The sequence below is a fragment of the Planococcus citri genome, chromosome 1, assembly GCF_950023065.1.
Source record: "Planococcus citri chromosome 1, ihPlaCitr1.1, whole genome shotgun sequence".
Classification (NCBI taxonomy): domain Eukaryota; kingdom Metazoa; phylum Arthropoda; class Insecta; order Hemiptera; family Pseudococcidae; genus Planococcus; species Planococcus citri.
In genome coordinates this window covers 48441441-48459569 of record NC_088677.1, presented here as the reverse complement: position 1 = coordinate 48459569, position 18129 = coordinate 48441441, and the positions used below count along the sequence as shown (strand labels likewise).

The 18129-nt window shown below is 34.8% G+C and overlaps 1 protein-coding gene across 1 annotated transcript in view; it reads right to left on the bottom strand.

Moving 5' to 3' along the window:
* Positions 1 to 14379, bottom strand: part of sif (still life) — a 283631-nt gene extending 269252 nt beyond the window's left edge. Inside the window, exon 1 of the mRNA XM_065345710.1 lies at positions 14261 to 14379. The gene's annotated coding sequence lies outside the window, so the exon portion shown is untranslated. The remainder of the gene's footprint in view (positions 1 to 14260) is intronic.
* Positions 14380 to 18129: the final 3750 nt, after the last annotated feature.

The following is an 18129-nucleotide window of genomic DNA, read 5'->3' as shown; positions in this document are numbered from 1 at the left end:
GGAGAAGAGATACCTACTCATGAGTGCTCAAAAAAAGGACTTTTTCGAAAAAAAAACTTGATTTTTTCGCTCTAGACCCTACCCTGTATGTTTTAGCGAAAAAAGTCTAGTGCTAAAAGATAGTGTTTCAGTCCAAGACCATTCTTAGGTTTCCACTGAGCGGTTGAAAATTTACAAATCCCTTATTTTTGGGTAAATTCGTGTTTTGAAAAATTGTTTTTTTCTCGAATATTAAGTAAGTGCGCGAAAACATTGAAAGATATGATTTCTGAAACTGGGAAAATATTTTGGAATACAGTGATTCCAATTTTTGGGCATCATTGCCAATTTCAAAAAGTCGAGAAAATGACCAAAAATTGGAATTATTGTACTCGTATTTCACGATGTTTCTCCAGTTTCAGAAATCATAAGTATCTTTCAATGTTTTGGCATAATGTACTTACCTATTAATTAGGTAACTTAATACCAAATATTTGTGAAAAAAATATTTTCAAAATACGAATTCATTCAAAAATAAGCGATTTGCAAATTTTCAAATAGGTAGGTAGTCAGTGGAATCACAAAAGTAGTCTTAGATTCTACTGGCGGTAGTCACAAAATCTCAATTAAGTATCACTAATGTTTAATATGTATCTTTTGGAACTGAACCATTTTTCTTAGGTGGTATCATTTTAAAAAACCCTGATTTTTTGTAATGTGCCTCCTACTTAAGACACTGCATGACCCTTCTAAGAACACCTCTGGAGCTAAAATTTTTCCAGGTATAACTTTCAACTGAAAATAAAGGTCTTCACACTGAATTTGATCGAAATCTTTTGAATTTGAATACATAAATATTTTAAAACACTTACTTATTTATCATACAATTTTCAGGATATTTTACAAATTTTGCGATGTTTGAGCAATCTTTGAACATTTTGCCATCGTTTTGAATAAATTTCTGTTTTTTTTCTCAAGATTTTTAATGATTTTTTTACCCATTAAAAAAGTATTTTATAATGTCATATAAACAATTGTTCGAAAAAATAATAATAAATCAACAATACGTTAACTAGAAATTTCCAATTTAATTTACACGGAAAAAAAATGATGGATAATTTTTACTATTTCATACAGTAACCGGATCCCATTCAAAAATATTGCGATTTTTACTATGAGATTAGTAAATTTTACCTAATTCTATAGGTAAAATGTATTTTTTGGCTGAGTAAAAATCACTATTATTTTTGGATTGGATCCGGTTACTATACTGAAATAGTAATTTTTATTGTTTTTTTTTTTCAGTGTAGGTAAATGCTTTTTGAGTTTTGACGCGGATAGGTTTTTTGCATTGGAAGTCTGTCTGAACTTTGTGAGAAGTTCTTTTTGAATATTTTGAATAATTACTCGTACCTATATCTTATTCTGTAATATTTTGTCTGGCCTTAAAAAATTCGAAACAAAGATGCCACGAATTCATGACATCGATCAATTCCCAACATTTCGCGAATCGTTTTGAACCGTACTAGAGCCTCCATTTTGCAAAAATTCCTACTTTTACTTAATTATGCCGAATGAATTGAGCTGTTTGTAGCCTTCAGTATCAGTGTACATTATTAAAAACTTCAGTTAACCAAAAACGTTCCAAGGAAATAGATTCTACGAAAATGGCACTTGATTGATCGAGTAGGTATATCCCAATAATTATACACTCTCGCGCGCATACGTTTCATGGTACATAAATTTCATTCTGACGGATTTTTATCTTATATAATGGTCTTGAACTTGAAGAGATATAGCCATTCCTAAAAGTAAAAATTGAATAATTTTTGATGTGTAACAGGTTTTGTACCTGCTTGGTTTTATTCAAAATTAGTACCTACATTTTACTTCGTGTTTTTTTGTTTTTTGTTTTTGTAGAAAACACATAAAACTTTGATTTATTTTGTAATTCAATTATTTTAGAATTAAGAACCTGCCTAGGTATGTATGTAGTTGCTTGATTTTTTTTTCGAAATTTTCGATTTTTTTGCAGCTGCACTCGTAAGTGCCTATCTTAGGATTTTTTCAAATTGGAAATTGAATTCTCATTTCAATTGCTTTTGTATATACCTTCATTTATTTTATTTTGGTATTTTTCTCCCAGGAAAAAAAGTGCGTAGGTGTACCTACTTATATAAAACAAACGGAAATCACAGCTCTATCATTCAACTGATAAGAGCAATCAACCAACCTACGAAACTTTTTGGAGCCAAGTCTACGGTTAATAGAGAGCTTGATGAACGGTTTTGAAAAAATATATTGTACCTTACACCGTTCGAGGTATGTACCTACTACCTAGTACCTACCTATATTATTCTAACACGAATATGGTTGCCAAAACTAGGCTTATCTCTAATAAATAATGAAGTCTCCTGGTCTGATCGTTAGTCGTTACACTCGTTACCCTTCCCGCTTCGGAACGTAGTGAATTACCTACTGCAGATTGCTGCATATACTTTCTATTTTTTTTTTTTTTTTTTTTAGTGCACTCGACGCAACGAGATAAATGTTTTGTTTATTTATACCCACCGGTACCTACCAACCTATCTATCTTTTATTGATAAATTGATCCGCACGTGTTGAAATTGAGTACATAATGTATAATTTTACAAAATAATTATTCGTCTGGTAGGTACTAGGTACCTGCGTATGATTCAATATTATTATTTATTTTTTTTTACGATTTTAAAATACAATATTTTGTAGGCCGAGATAGATTTCTGGAGGAGAAAATATTCCTCCGCAATTTATAAGTAGATGAGTACCTAGGTATGTGTATGAGTGCCTATATATACCCACTTTTATTCATTACAAAATTTTCATAATGAAAATACTCGGTAATTTTCGTTACTACTGCCTTTCGTACATTGAATTGGGTCGTTTACGTAAATACCAAGGCACTTTATGTTCATATAGCGATAAAATGAAACAATTAGTTGTTAAATTTGAAAACCAGACCGACTCGAATGCACTCGAATGGTATATTTATCGTATTCATTTCATACTCGTATAGTCGTACGTACGTGGGTGTGCCCGGTCATTTTTTTTTCTTTTTCTCTCTAAAACGTATTGTGTACGAGTATCCAAGCTTAATGAACTATGCTGGTCAACAAATTTTAGCGAATAATTCGAAAAGCCGTGTTTTTCTTTGTGTGAATGCTTTTAGCCTCGGTCATTTAACCAATTGGTCATCAGTATGGAGTACCTACATTATCCGCTGTCGTATCAGATCATCCTAGATGGCTTGTTACGACGCAAATACGCCATAATTATCAAAGGTTGCTCGCTTGTCGGCGATGCACTCAAATGTCATACACCTCACTGGAGTTGTTTTTTTCAGCATAGCATACCTAATGTTTTTGATTTGATTGTTATAGGTATACCTATACTAATGTTAAGTGGTCATATTTTTCATCATGTTGTTTCGAATGTTCTTTCGTGGAGTAGGTATAGGTACCTCTACCTACCTACGTAAATATATGAGATTTCATAGACGTCACACGATCCCTTACTCGATATTGTATGTAATGTACTTTCTCTATCTCTTTCAAATAAATAATACGTAACGAGTAAGTAATCTCTTTAAATTCAAACGCTTTCATACTTGAAGGTTTCAATTTCATTCAAAACAATGTAAGACTGAGGTTCCGAGAATTCGTTTGAAAATTTACACAAACCGCATCCACATGAATTTTTATTAGACGTTTTGTATACATGGGTACCGGTGCCAGACTTTATGCTAATATCCTTTGCAAGTTTTGCATTCAAATTGTTATTTTGCCTGCAAAACGTAAAAGATTTCTTTCCTCGAATGCTTAAACAATATAAATAAACTGACCGCTACTTTGAAACGCGATTCTTTGATTTTTCATGGGTGAAAACGTGCGAATTTGTAATTTTATTGAATTCTAACGAGGGAGGTACGTAAGTATCCGAACTCGCACAACAATTTTCAAACCGAATAAAGCTATGTAGATCGAAAGAGCATGTAAAAATATATCATTAACCAAAATTTCTGGTGCCACAGTGCATTTTTTGATTTTTGGTGAATTTTTGAAAATCAAATCGGCGCCAAAAATGAGAAAAAAATCGATATTTTGCCAAAGTTACCTAGAAAACTGGAATTCGTTATACTTATACTATTTTCGAGCCACCAAATTGATTAGGAACGGTTTCGAACCGTGCTTACCGCTCTGAGAAGTTCTGGAGTCTCCAGCACATTTTTTGCTCTCGAAATTTCCACAAAATATCATAAAATGTCATTTGAAAACTATTCATTTCAATCTGCGCTCAAATTTCAACACGCTGAGTCGACTGCATGGAGATGGGTTCAAGTCGTTTTGGAGCCTCCGACGAGTTTATGAAAATTCCAGTTTTCCAAAAAAAAACGCCAACGTATGTTCGCGATTGGTGCTTGTTGACGACCCACTTTATCGAATTACCTATACGCACCATTTTTCCAAAATCGGTGGGTTCCAGTTCGGAATCACATTTTTGCGGGTTACATCCTGTTTGACATGCTGGAGAAAAATATGGTTCCGAACTAATTTCGGAAAAATGGCATGTAATCGGCAATTGTAGCATTTTTTTTAGAAAACTAGGATTTCCAAAAGCTTTATGGAGGCTTCAAAACGACTTGAAACGCCCTCCAATCTACTTAGCATGTTGAAATTAAGGTGCGGAATAAATTTCGGGTTTCCAATGCATTTGGTGAAATTTTGTGGGAACTTCGTGCGTATTGCAAAAGTCTGCGGAAGGCTCCAGAACTGCTCAAAACGGTTCGAAACCGTTTCCGATCGATTTGGTGGTTTGAAAATGAGTCAATTTTGGTAAAATTTTGATTTTTTTAAAAATTCACCGAAAATCAGAAATTGCACTCGGTAACTGAAATTGTGGAGCGGATTGATCAGAAACGACTGTGTAGATACGACGAAACATTTGAGAAGCTGTGTTCAAAACATTTATCCCGTACGGAAAAAAACCATGGTTGACTATGAAGAAAAACTGCTATAGTCAACTATAGTATTTTCGCGACTATAGTTACTATAGTATATCATAGTATAGTATAGTATAGTGTAGTACCAAAATTTTAGGTAAAAAATTGTGTAAAAACACTGACAATGGATTGTCCATTGATAAATTGTGTATTTTCAGGCATTGTAAGGTGATAAAATTTTCAAAAAAAGTGAAAAAAATTTCAAAAATTTTTCGGCACCGGCGGGGCTCGATCCCTCGACCCGTGAGTCATGTTACCTGCATGCTTACAATCCATCCACCTAACCCACTCGGCCACCTCGTTGCTTATGAGGATAGGGTTTATTTGTGCATATATTCTATATTTCTAGGTCTGGAACTCTGGACTTATAAATTTTTCAACTTTTTGTTTTTTTTTTTTTTTTTTTTTTTTTTTAAATGTTACATCGTATAGGTGTTTTTGAAAATTGATTAACATTATTTTGAACAGCAATGATGAATATTTTTAGATAAATTAATAAATGAAGAGTGATATTCCAAAACTCGCTTTGTCCATTTTTATCAAAGTTGGGTTTTTAGCGGTACCTGGTAGATGAAGTATTAACTCACATTCTTACATCATCAACCTACCAAAATGAGGTGTTAAACTCACCTAAACAGCCAATTCACTAAAAATTCAAAAAAAAAAATAATGTTCAAAAACGCGCTTTGTCCATTTTTATTGAAATTTTTTTCAGCAGTATTTAGTGGATGAAGTGTATACCTACACTCCTACATCATAAATCCACCCAAATAAAGTGCTAAACTCCCCTAAAAAGCCAATTTACCCGTTTAAAGGGAAACTGTTTTTCCTCTTTCCTGAAAAGTTGTGAAAATGGACAAAGCGAGTTTTGGAATATCACTCTTCAAATGATTTATTTGGGTATTATGAATAAAAAAAAACTAAGCTAAAATTTTTTTATACTTAAAGTGTGATGATTTTTTTAAAAATTAATTTCTTTTTTGCCGAAATCCCGTACGGAAAAATACTATGGTTAACTATAGTATTTTCGCGAACTATAGTTGACTATAGTAACCATAAATTTTTTTTCAATATTTTGGGCAATTTATTGGCTTACAATGCCTGAAAACACACAATTTATCAGTCCAATGATAAATTGTGTGTTTTCAGGAATTAAAAGCCAATAAATTGTCCAAAATATTGAAAAAAAAACTTATGGTTACTATAGTCAACTATAGTTCGCGAAAATACTATAGTTAACCATAGTATTTTTCCGTACGGGATACCCGCTGAAAATTTTTAATATTTTCATTTTCATCTTCAAAATTTTCTACAGGTTTATGGTGCAAAGTCCTTTAAAAATACACAAAAAACGATCTGAATTTGGATATAAAATGTGTGTTAATTGATTTTTTCCCCCCATAAATTACGTCATATTCTCATGTCATCAAATAAAACAAATAAAAAACGTGTTTCTCTTTGAATTTTTTTTTTAGTGAATTTTCAATGTGATTTTTACAAAATTTTTGCAAAATTTTTGTTTTATAGGTAGTATTATATTGGTTGACTACAAAAATTTTCATAGTTATCATAGTTTACTACAAAAATTTTTATAGTTAGTATTGTTGACTATGAAAATTTTTGTAGTTACTATAGTTGACCATGAAAATTTTCAAAGTTACTATAGTTGACTGTAATTTACTACGTTGACTACAAAAATTTATCATGGTAACTATAGTTGACCATGAAAATTTTCAAAGTTACTATAGTGGACTATGACTTACTGTAGTTGACTACAAAAATTTCCATAGTAGCTATAGTTGACTTTAGTCAACCATGGTTTTTTTCCGTACGGGATATTTATAAACTTATCTCGTTTGGCGCCATAGATAGGTCTTATCGTGATCAGCACACCTCAAATCGTCAAGAAAACCCACCCCCACCCAAATCCTCAACCATCATGAATCATGACAATTACAATACCTGACCTTTTCTCGGTAAAAAACGAATTCGAAACGGCCTTTTAAACTCGTTTTTGAAAGGAATAAAATAGACAGTCAACTTTGAGTTGGCGTTGAAAAAACCACCTGTTTGCCCAGCTCTGGTGACAATATACTCAAATCCTTTTGTTAATAACAGGAACGTCGAAAATATGGCGATTCGAAATTTTACAATTTAACCCTTCATATCGGATGAAATTACTACGTATAAAGCAGCTTCGCTTATAGTATTAGTTTTCATCTGGAGTATTAATTATAAGACGGTGATAATTTTCCACGAAACAATCGTATCCTTACAATTAGCAAAAATTTGTTTCGCCGCAATTAACGTCAACGTGCGTCATCAAATTACACACCGTCGAATCGAAATTTACCGAAATAGTTTCATTTTACTTCAACACCTACAAGCAAAACGTGGTGTAAGATCTGACCGCAAAGACGCAAGTTTTGATTAAGATTTGAGAAACTCGATATTTCTATCTGCACGCAAAATATGGGACCAAAATCTTGTTCGCTTTGTATTTAGAGATGTTGATTGGGAATCTTCGAAGGTGGAATTATCTTTGACAGGTTTAATATAACTGGTAGAATAACAGTATCGGATTTAAAACCTTATGAATAGCTTGTTGAGAAACAACAACTCAGTACATATAGCGAGGACTTGGATATACTTACGTCATTGTTGGTGCCTCGTCGTAAAATTACGAAATTTATATGAAATTTGATTTTACTCGTAATTAAACCATCATAGATTCAGATGGTGGATTAGATTTCTAACACCAGAACGTAATATTGGACCAATTATTTTATGTAGGTAGATATAGGTAGGTAGAGGTACCCTACATTGAAAAAAATCATCTAGTTTTTCTACAGTTAGGAATCCGAAGTGGATCGATGAGGAAAGGGCTACCTATATGATCTCGTATATCGAGTAATGTAGTAAGTACATATATCTACACGTAAGAATGATGGTATAATACTCGCTGGTGGAAAATGACGCGTAAAAGACTGCCAATATGAAGTAGCATTAAAAAACTAAGCGCAGATATTGATAACATAAAGAGTCTCGTATATCAAGGGCCGGAATACTTCAATAAACGCTTACAGGAAATGAAAAGAAAAACTATATAACTACGCTATAGAGATACGTACTCGTACCTATATATCTAGAGCAGGTATATGGGTTGTAGGTAGGGGTACACGATGTTTGAAAGCGATACGAACTAGTTATGCGAAGTGCTAGAGAACGCAGGAAGAAAAAGAAACGTCGTCGCGGGCGAAGGTTGACGACAGAAAGGTGATCGTCTTGCAAAATGAATTCAAATTTCACACTCGTCATATATATTGTACTTCGGAAAAAGAAGCAAAGAAACACGAAACCGTTGACGAGAAATTTTTACATTTCTTCGAGGATGGTATGAAGAGAAAAAAGACGAGAAAACCGAGTCGACGAAATACTCGCGATAAAATTAATTGTTCGAAAAAATTTCCCTCGGGAAAGTTCCAGCAATCGTGTTAAATAAATGAGTAAGCTCGAGCTGAAGTGAAGAAAAAAATACTTCGCACCATGAAAGCGATATTTAAAAATGAATCATACTAGAAGATCATTTTTCTTGATTTTTGTATTCGAGTGAAAAATTCGTCAAGTCTGCAGACGAATTTCTCGCTTTTCTGTAATCGCCTCGTCAACACTTCGGTACACCTATTCCGATATAGGTATATCGTGTTTTGTCAGACGCGAAATGAAGACTTAGTAGAGGTACTTATATTATTTTTTTCCATAATACGATACCACGTACCACGTTAACACTTTCTACGCTCAAATAATGTCGTATTTCCGTGTATTTAACACGATAGCCGGAATTAGAATGAATTACATATCGCATGTGATGGTGATGTCGGTTCCTCGAATGCCGTCTTTCGTTGTAAACATTTTTCATTCAATTTAAGTATACGCTTCGAGTCGTTAAATTGAACGAGATGGCCAAAAAGGGTGCTGGAATTTTATCTTCAAGAAAATTCGCGAGTTGTTGTGTTTTAACAAGAGCACCGTGCCTTGAAACGGACATTTAAAAATCGACAGAATATCCAAAGATGCGACTCCATGCCAGATTTCAAATTAATTTTCTTTTAATTTTTGAAAATTCTTTGGCTTATAAAATTGAGGAAGAAAGTTGACATTAAGTTGATATACCAGTAGGTACCCGTAAGGTTTAAAGTTCATGAAATGGGCAAAAATTAAATACATAATATCTGTACTAAAACCGTATTTGGAGAACCACGTTCGAGACGACTACAAGAAATAGGTATCCATTGAGCAATTTCGATCGAAAACAAAATCAGTTTTATATTGAGAATAATCCCGTGATTGTTGTTGAATCTAAGTAAGTGGCCAATTTTGCATCCAATGATTTATAATTTTCGTAAAAAAATAGGCGAGGAGATTCGTAGGCGGATAGATATTCAATTACTCACTCAACACGCCTCACAAAACCCACTCAAAAGTGGAACATGAAACATTGTTTTTTTGTTTTAACAACCTTCTCTTTCATTCTTGCCATAAACTTAATTATTCGTCAAATATTAATATTTTTAAATTAAACGTTCGATGGAAGAGCTAACAGTGGCGTGAAAATTAAATTTTCTCGTAACTGATCCAAAAAAAACTCGAGTCGTAAATTTTAAATTAAAATGTACCCGCCGTGTAAACGTGCGAAAGTTAATCAACAATTAAACGAAATATTTGAAGAAAATTACAAAAAAAAATCATATTATTTCTAATAAGTCAGATGGCTAATTTTCATCAACTGAGGAGGTGGATAGCAAAACGCAATAACTCCAAAATTACGAAAATTGAGTTTGATATCTATCCTTATGTAAAATTGAACGGGGAATCCATTCCCGGTGTCAGATTTTGTCCATCAGTTGAATATCATAGCGCAATCGAGGAAAACAAGTCTGATTTTAGAGCTAAATGCATTAAAAAATGAGATTTTGTTTGCAAAACGCAATAACTCCACTACTTTTTATACATTTCAGTTGCGCAGATGTGGTAACACTGTTTTTTTTTCATCTGATGGGTACTGTTCAAATAAAAAATACGTTTTTTTGCAGAAAAACATCAAAAAAAAATTTGCGTTCAAAACGCAATAACTTTTTTTTCTTTTCCTCACTGTGCTTACCCAGGTGACCGAAATTTTGAAATTGAGTGGAAATTTTATTTGTGGCACCTTCCCCTTTCATTTGACACCAATTTCGGAACTCGACCCCCCACCCTTCCCCTCCTGACAATTTTTCCTAATTTCCCAAAAAAAAACAAAAATGGAGTTATTGCGTTTTGCTATCCACCTCCTCAACTGTGTCGTCCAACGGAAGGTAGGTATACTATACCTAGAATCTACCTAGTACCTACCTAGTACCTACTCGTACTGCCTGTAAATATGTAATTACAATGCAATAGACCAGTTTTAATATCGCTTGATACGGTCAACTATCTTCTATCGCAATGAAAACTCGAGAATTTTTTTAATCTTGTTAATTGAATATCGTGCTTTGTTGAGTAAAAATAAACAACGTGACTACTTCCTACGGGAAAAAAGTATTAGGTCGCGAAATCCATTATTTTGGCGGGTAATAAATGTTCATTTTTTGCGACGAATTATAATTTCGTGTTGTAATTTTCAAAACGAGCGAGTAATTTCCAAACGAGTTTATTCTTTTGAATTTTCATGAATTTCAATTTAAATTTGAATAAAAATACGCTGTACAGGTAATTCGTTCAAAGTTTGCCTATTTATGTACCTATTTATAGCGAGTGTAACGTGATTTTTGAAACAGGTTCAATTCTTTTTAATTTAATTACACGTTTTAATAATCAAATTCAAAAATAAAAAATAGGTAGGTACGTTTCTAAATTAAATATGTACTTATAAGGGCAGTATTCATAGACGTTATTCAAGTTTTCTCGTAAACGAGTAAAAATTTCATATTTTTAAAATGATAAATCGATACTTCGGAGTCTAATCTCTCAATCTATTAAAACATAACAATTTTTTCAAAAATTCAATTGCGCCTGGAAAAATGCTCCAAATTCATCACTTAGCCAAGTGATCCAAAATCTATGAATATACCCCGCCCTTTGTTGTCTAAATAACACCAATTGGGCAGCACTGTAACTCTCTACACGCCAAGAAATCAAGTTTAAGGACCATCAAAATAATCGTGAATACGTTTTTCTCGCTTGGGACACCAACTGAGAGCACTGGTGAGGAAAGATAGGAGGCCAGAATGAGACGGGTCGAAAAAATCAGGCCATAAGCGCTTTTGAAATCACGAATACCATTTTGTTAATCACGACATTTTGTCTTTTCTTTTGAAACAGTGGGATCTAAAAAATAAGGCCATAATTGTGCACAGTACTTTCGGAAACATTACTTGATAGGTAGGTAATTAGGTATGTCGCATGATTTTGATATTTTTTTCTATCTTGCTTCAAAATTGGGAGAGGGGCCCCTTTTACGTTGAAAGTGCCCATTTTAAATCTTCGACATAATTCAAACCAGTGATTGTCGATCAAAATGTTACTCGTCCAGCATGACTGTGAGGTAAATTGTTTTACGCACGCGAACCGTAATGTTTCAAAGGTGTTAATAGAATTGCATAACCAGTTTGCCGTAAATACGCGAGCTCATTCTTCATGATTGACTTATTCCTTATTAAACTTGAACTTAAAATAAAGTCTGGTATTAATTTCTGATTTTGTTCATTTTTTTTTTTTTTTTTTAATGATTCTGTTTGATGGCTGATTGAAGTAGGTAATTGCCATCATTTCCATCCCAATACTCCAGTAAGCTCAAGCATTTGCAATTTTCAATTTCAACTGCTTTTTGCTGGCTCATATCTCGAGACTGGTTGAACTTGAAGAAAAATCTACTCAGGGTGTCCCAATGAGAGTAAGTACGTAGGTAATAGATTATAAATTAAAATGTGAGAAGTTTAAAACTGGATTGAATTTTAACAAAAAAAAAATCAATAAATTGAAAAGTGAAACGAAGTGAGCATATTGATTGTTACTAATTCAGAGGCTCTGAGTTCAAAGATACGTAAGATCTTTTTCTCATACGACACCCAACATCTTGATAATTTTACCTAGTTCAATTTTTTCCTGTTCATTTTCATCAAATGTGAAATTAGCTGATTACTTTCCAATTTGGAAAATGAGACCCACTGAGCAGAACTACATAAATTGAAGATTTCGAATTTTACTGAATAAATTTCAATATTTGACGTAGGTATTTCGATTTGATATTAGTTTAGACATGTAAAGGGAATCAGGGATTCCCAAAATGGTTGTCGATCTGGTCCACATTCAGGCTAAGCAGGTAATTTAATTAGGGTTAGTAGTTCGGTGTCTTTCATGATGAGCAAAAAAATGTAGACAAAAATTCACGTTTTTATGTGAGAAAAATCGAAAAATAAAATATTTCTTTGAATTTTCGAAAGTCTTGCCCCAACATGAAAAAATTTCAAAAAGCATAATATGTTGTAGTTCATCCAAATGTAAATACATACGAGATACACAATACATATTTTTTGTGATATGAGTGATAACTAAAGCGATCCAAAAAGTTTTGTCCCGCGACTTTTCTACATAACTACTAGTTAATTTGTAATTGTATAGAGTTGAAATTCATTAGCTACTAAAACATCGAATACTCGATTGATTTCAACTTGTTTGCGATAATACAGTCTTTCTTCTGTTCTTTTCACCCTTTTTACCATCGATATAAGGTAGGTATATAAGGTAGGTAAGTACATGGGCCCTACAATATTCATTAAATTTAATCGAACAGTTTTCAGAAAATTTAAACATACGATACGCATGAGGGGGTAAACACAGCGAAATAACTCGCAAAAATGTAATACATTTCGAACACCTCCGCACCTATGTCTAAATTTAGACAATCAAAGTATCTGCTGAAAATTCATTCGTTTCTTTGGAAAATACGTCGGAAAAATTCCAAAAATACATAATCCGCGATGAAAATATTTTTCTCGTCAAAAACCATACCACCTACGTTTACACTTCGGTACAGCTAAATCCGCGAAAAAACACAGTTCACCCAGGCTTCGAGTCGAGAAAAAAAAACACGAGGAAAAGAGGTCAACAACTTAGTACGAATTGTGCGCCGCATCGACTCTTATTTCCCGATAAATTTCCAAATCCCCATTTGGCTTTAAAACCGCCAACATTCTTCATAACAATGGAGAAAAGGAAGAGGAAAAAAACCAGCCCGACGTAGCAGACGCGTAGACTATACGTTAAGTATAAGCGTATACAATTGATCAGCAGTATCTCGGATCGTTAGCGGGATACTCGTATTATGGTTTATCATATCGTTACACGAGACCACAGAGGTTGAGGGATAGGCAAAAAGGGCGAGGAGGTGGTCAGAATACATCTAATTAATTTTCCAGGTCAATGAAAATACGTACGCTGGCATGTAAGGCCTAACCTACCTACCATCCGAGTACCTATCCATCTCTATACGTAAAGTACATATATAATAATTCTGTTGATAAAGAAATAACGAGAAAGCACGTGATCCTGGTACAATGTTGAATCGAGCTACACCGGATACAGTTATAGGTAGTAGGTACATATAGTACGTATGTATAATACAGAAATACGAGTACGAGTATCTACACAAACACGCTCCGCATACTCTTCTACGTGTAGCTTTTCGCAAAAAGTCGAACAAAATTTCAAAATATAGTGAAAACTTGGAAAGGTACACGCGGACGCCAATAAATGAGAGTTTTATCACTAAATTAGACGGATAAAAGACAGCCGGGGAAAAGGGGTGAATATCAAACCGATAACGTTTATATTTCCCGTAGGAGTCAGACCGTATGTGGACTGAGGAAGAGGTGAAGTAACAACAGCAGTAGGTAAGTAATAATATACCGCAAAGGCGGCGTGAGAACGAGGTAAAAGGTTTGAATTACAACGTGACTGTGATAGACTTTTATTATTTATCAAAGATAAGCGTAAGCCGGCTTTTTCGGCCATGCCACAGTCGTAATATCACGTTGACTTGGGAATAGGTAGAGGTATACCATACTACGATATGCGAAGCTTCATTCGGATGAGATTTTCAATTTTATACCGCGGTCGCGTATAATATACGACTATACGTATTAAAAATATATAATTATTTAAATCAAATTAATATTGTTATAATAATTTAAAAAATTTACGTACATTTTATTTACAGATGACTTTTTAGTTAGAGGTTCAGTAAGAAGATATCATCAGCTCACTAAAACCAAGTTATCATCAAATTATTTAATACACAAATTGTGTCGATATATGAAACTCGCGATATATGTATAGATGACGAGCTTACCCAAATTGCAAAAAAAAAAAAAAAAAAAAAAAAAAAGATGGGTAAGATAAGCACCCAAAAATGAGTAGAACAATACTACTGCACTCGAAAAAGAAAAAAAAAGATCGCAGTCATATAAAAAAAAAAAAAAAATTAGAAAAAAATTGGATATCACACCGTATCACAATGAACAGCCAATATTCTAGTTGGCCTTAAGTTACGTGTAAGCATCGCGATAAATAAATCGCATACGTGTATCGCACGGCATACGTAGAGAGATACGATAAGGGTGCAGTTTTTTGCTTTTTTTTCAGCACGGCGCTTTTTTGGTGCCGATGCAAAAACAACGTTGGCGCGTAAATAGGGCAATCTACAACTGCAGAGAAGTTAGCAGCATCGCCTTTCGCAACTCGAACCGAGAACTCGGCGTTGCGATGAAAATCAGATGTTCGTTCAGTTTTGTAGCCTTGTTTGGGTGGGGTTAAAAAGATGATACCCCTGAAAGAAAAACGTAGTACTGGGCGTGCCGGGTGCCGCATTTTCCGCCAAGATTTTCCTCCGCACGTTGAGCAGAGTAACGCTGGAGTCGCGGAGTAGTAACCATGACGACTGGTGTTGTACAGCGCGCTATGAGCGCGAGAGAGAGAGAGTGACAGCGCGCGACGGAGGCAGTAGCTCGTGCCCGAAGTTTTTGGCCCTGTGTGTAATACACGCAATCAATACAATTAGTTAACGCCGAAATGTACCTTTTTTCTTCTTTTTTTTTCTCTCGTTGTCTCTCTCGCTCTTGTTTTGGAGAAGAAAAAAAGAGCTGCTCGTACACTCTGGATATTCGCCAAGTATTTTTCGTTTTATAAGAATGTTGCCCTTTGCCTCGTACATAGAACGTCCACGAGATGACCCGGCGCGGGCGGCGCAGCACCCTCAATCGCAGCCACCGTCGCGTTGCTGTCTATCGTTTTAATGTAATTGATGTTTACTTTTAAACGATCCGAACACATTGTACGGCTTCGCGCTCGCAATTCACATGCCTCTCGGCCAAATGACAGAGCGTGCATTTGGCGCGAGTTTTCTGGCCTGCCTCGATTCAGAATCAGAATTTAGGAAAGCTCCGTGCTTTAGCACCGGGTCCGTGCGTCGCGTACCGTACGCGACACGCGGTGCGTGTGTACTGTGTACGTAGAGTAGTGCTCCGGACCGGCGCGGCGACGGCGGCAGCAGCGGCGTGCGAAACGTTAGCCGGGTGCATACGGCTAGCGTGCCAGCGTGGTAAGTATGGTATCGAGATCTGGCGGTGTGCAGTGTCTGTGACTCACGTCAGTGTGCTGTACAGTGTAGTAACGCGTATAGTAGGTAGTATACTCATCCGTGTACCGGCACAGGCATGGCACCGCATCATCTGCTCTACACCTACTACAGCCCTCGCAAAAGGCAAAGGCGCTCGTTCGCCCGCTATCTCACAGAGCTCATTGTAGCCGGCTAATGTTAATGGCTTTTCTGCGCTAGACGCACGTGATATGACGCAAAATCCGCGTGTACTTTGTAGTTTGTACTCTACCCAGTCCCGCGGTATCCTGCTCGGCATCTTGTCTCTTTTCACTCATATTGCGGAGCCGGCTCGTGAGAGCCACAACAATGATTTATACTATTACTTGTGCTCTACTATTTAGGTGTATACGGCGAGTAGGTATTCCACGACATCGTTCGGTTCTACCTTTTCCGTCATAAACATCAGATTATAAAATGCGATAATGGTTGTGCAAAAACTAGCCTGGTGCAGTGTGCATGTTCCAAGCATACGTATATCGTGCACTAAAACTGTGCCAATAATTTTAGCAATATATTTCTTACGTTTAAGACATTTATACAATTTAAAGGTCGAGAAATCGTATAATCCGTATGTACCATGTATTGTTACATACTACGTATATCGTCGGTTAGAATGATATACGGGCATCGCATACTCTAACTCCATCCAGAGAAAATTGCATTTTTACCCTATTCTTTGATTTTTTCCTCCGATATTTATTCGCAGAACAGTCTGGATTGTGTAGTGTAACTTCGAACAGGGTGTTTCAAAGTGGAATCTGTGACACCACTGAAACCAACATCTAAATCACAAAAACGAAATCAAACTCGAATCTTTAGCTGTTTTATTTTCATCAAAAATCAACGATTAAAATAAGATTTGCCGAAAGAAGAACTCAAGTACCTATACTTACGTCAATACATTTGGTACATAATAGAGCAATATTGGGGACTGATGCAGTGAGAACCTTATGTTCAAGAATTTTACATTTTTATTTTTTTTTCAATCGTGGTAAATTTTTTAAATTATGCTACGCTCTTAATAAGACCTTTTTCTCCTCAATCTTCAAAAAAAAAAAAATGTCATGCTTACTAACTCAAAATGTGATATACGAATTACGCGGGAAATAGTGTATACCAAGTATTTAATTCATCCATTTTTCATTTTAACCGGCGTTTGGTGGCATAGCAAACCATATTGAATTTGGTACCAACGTGTAGATCTCGCCGAGACGAACACAACGCGCTACCTACAAGCCCCTCTATCTATTCATGGAAAGAAACTACGAGCGTCTAAAGTATACCAAATGAGCAAAAAATGAAAACTTGTCAAAATGAAAAATTCGACCTGGGGAGCTTGTAGAGCATTCTTTTAGCTAAAAATTGCAATTTTTGGCATTGGCCTACCTTCATTTTTGAAGAATTTATGCAACTTTGAAGTTTTGAAACAGATCAATTTGAGTAAAATTTCCCAAAAAAAAATTTCATCAAATTTTACTCAAATTGATCTGTTTCAAAACTTCAAAGTTGCATAAATTCTTCAAAAATGAAGGTAGGCCAATGCCAAAAATTACAATTTTTAGCTAAAAGAATGCTCTACAAGCTCCCCAGGTCGAATTTTTCATTTTGACAAGTTTTCATTTTTTGCTCATTTGGTATACTTTAGACGCTCGTAGTTTCTTTCCATGAATAGATAGAGGGGCTTGTAGGTAGCGCGTTGTGTTCGTCTCGGCGAGATCTACACGTTGGTACCAAATTCAATATGGTTTGCTATGCCACCAAACGCCGGTTAAAGAGCAAACATCACAAAAACACCGTCTACACTCCTCTCGTTTTTTGGTTTTTTATAATTTATTTATTATATATTACTAATAGGGATCACAAATGAATAGGATCAAGGCATGTGTAAGTATGTCCATTTGGATGGGTAGTTTTTCAATTTTTTTCAAGTTTGATGGGCTAACAACTAACAAGAAATTACGTACCTATAAGCTCAACAAAACTTACGCAACAATATTTAACCTTTAAAAGAAAATTATTTTTAAGAAATATTTTAGGATTGTAACATTAAATTAATCAAAATTAAAGTATAGGAATTTGATTTCTTTAATTGACAAAAATTTTCAAACAATAAAAACACCCAAGTACCATCTTACCTATTATGCGATTACATGAAATCCAAATCAAGTCTATGACTGCGCAAAAATAAATTCACATAATTTTCCAAACGGCAAAGAAAAAAAGACTGCAATATGACATCGCGATTTTTCCCCGAAGCTCATCGTGTACAATCTGAAAAAAAGAAAAATGCGAGGATACGAGTCAGTAAAAAAAAAAGAAGAGTTTTTTGTTCTTTTCGTTATTGTAACAAACGTGCAGATTTTTTTTTAACTTCTACTCTTAATGGGTAATTTTATAATATTTCTTGTTTGGAAGT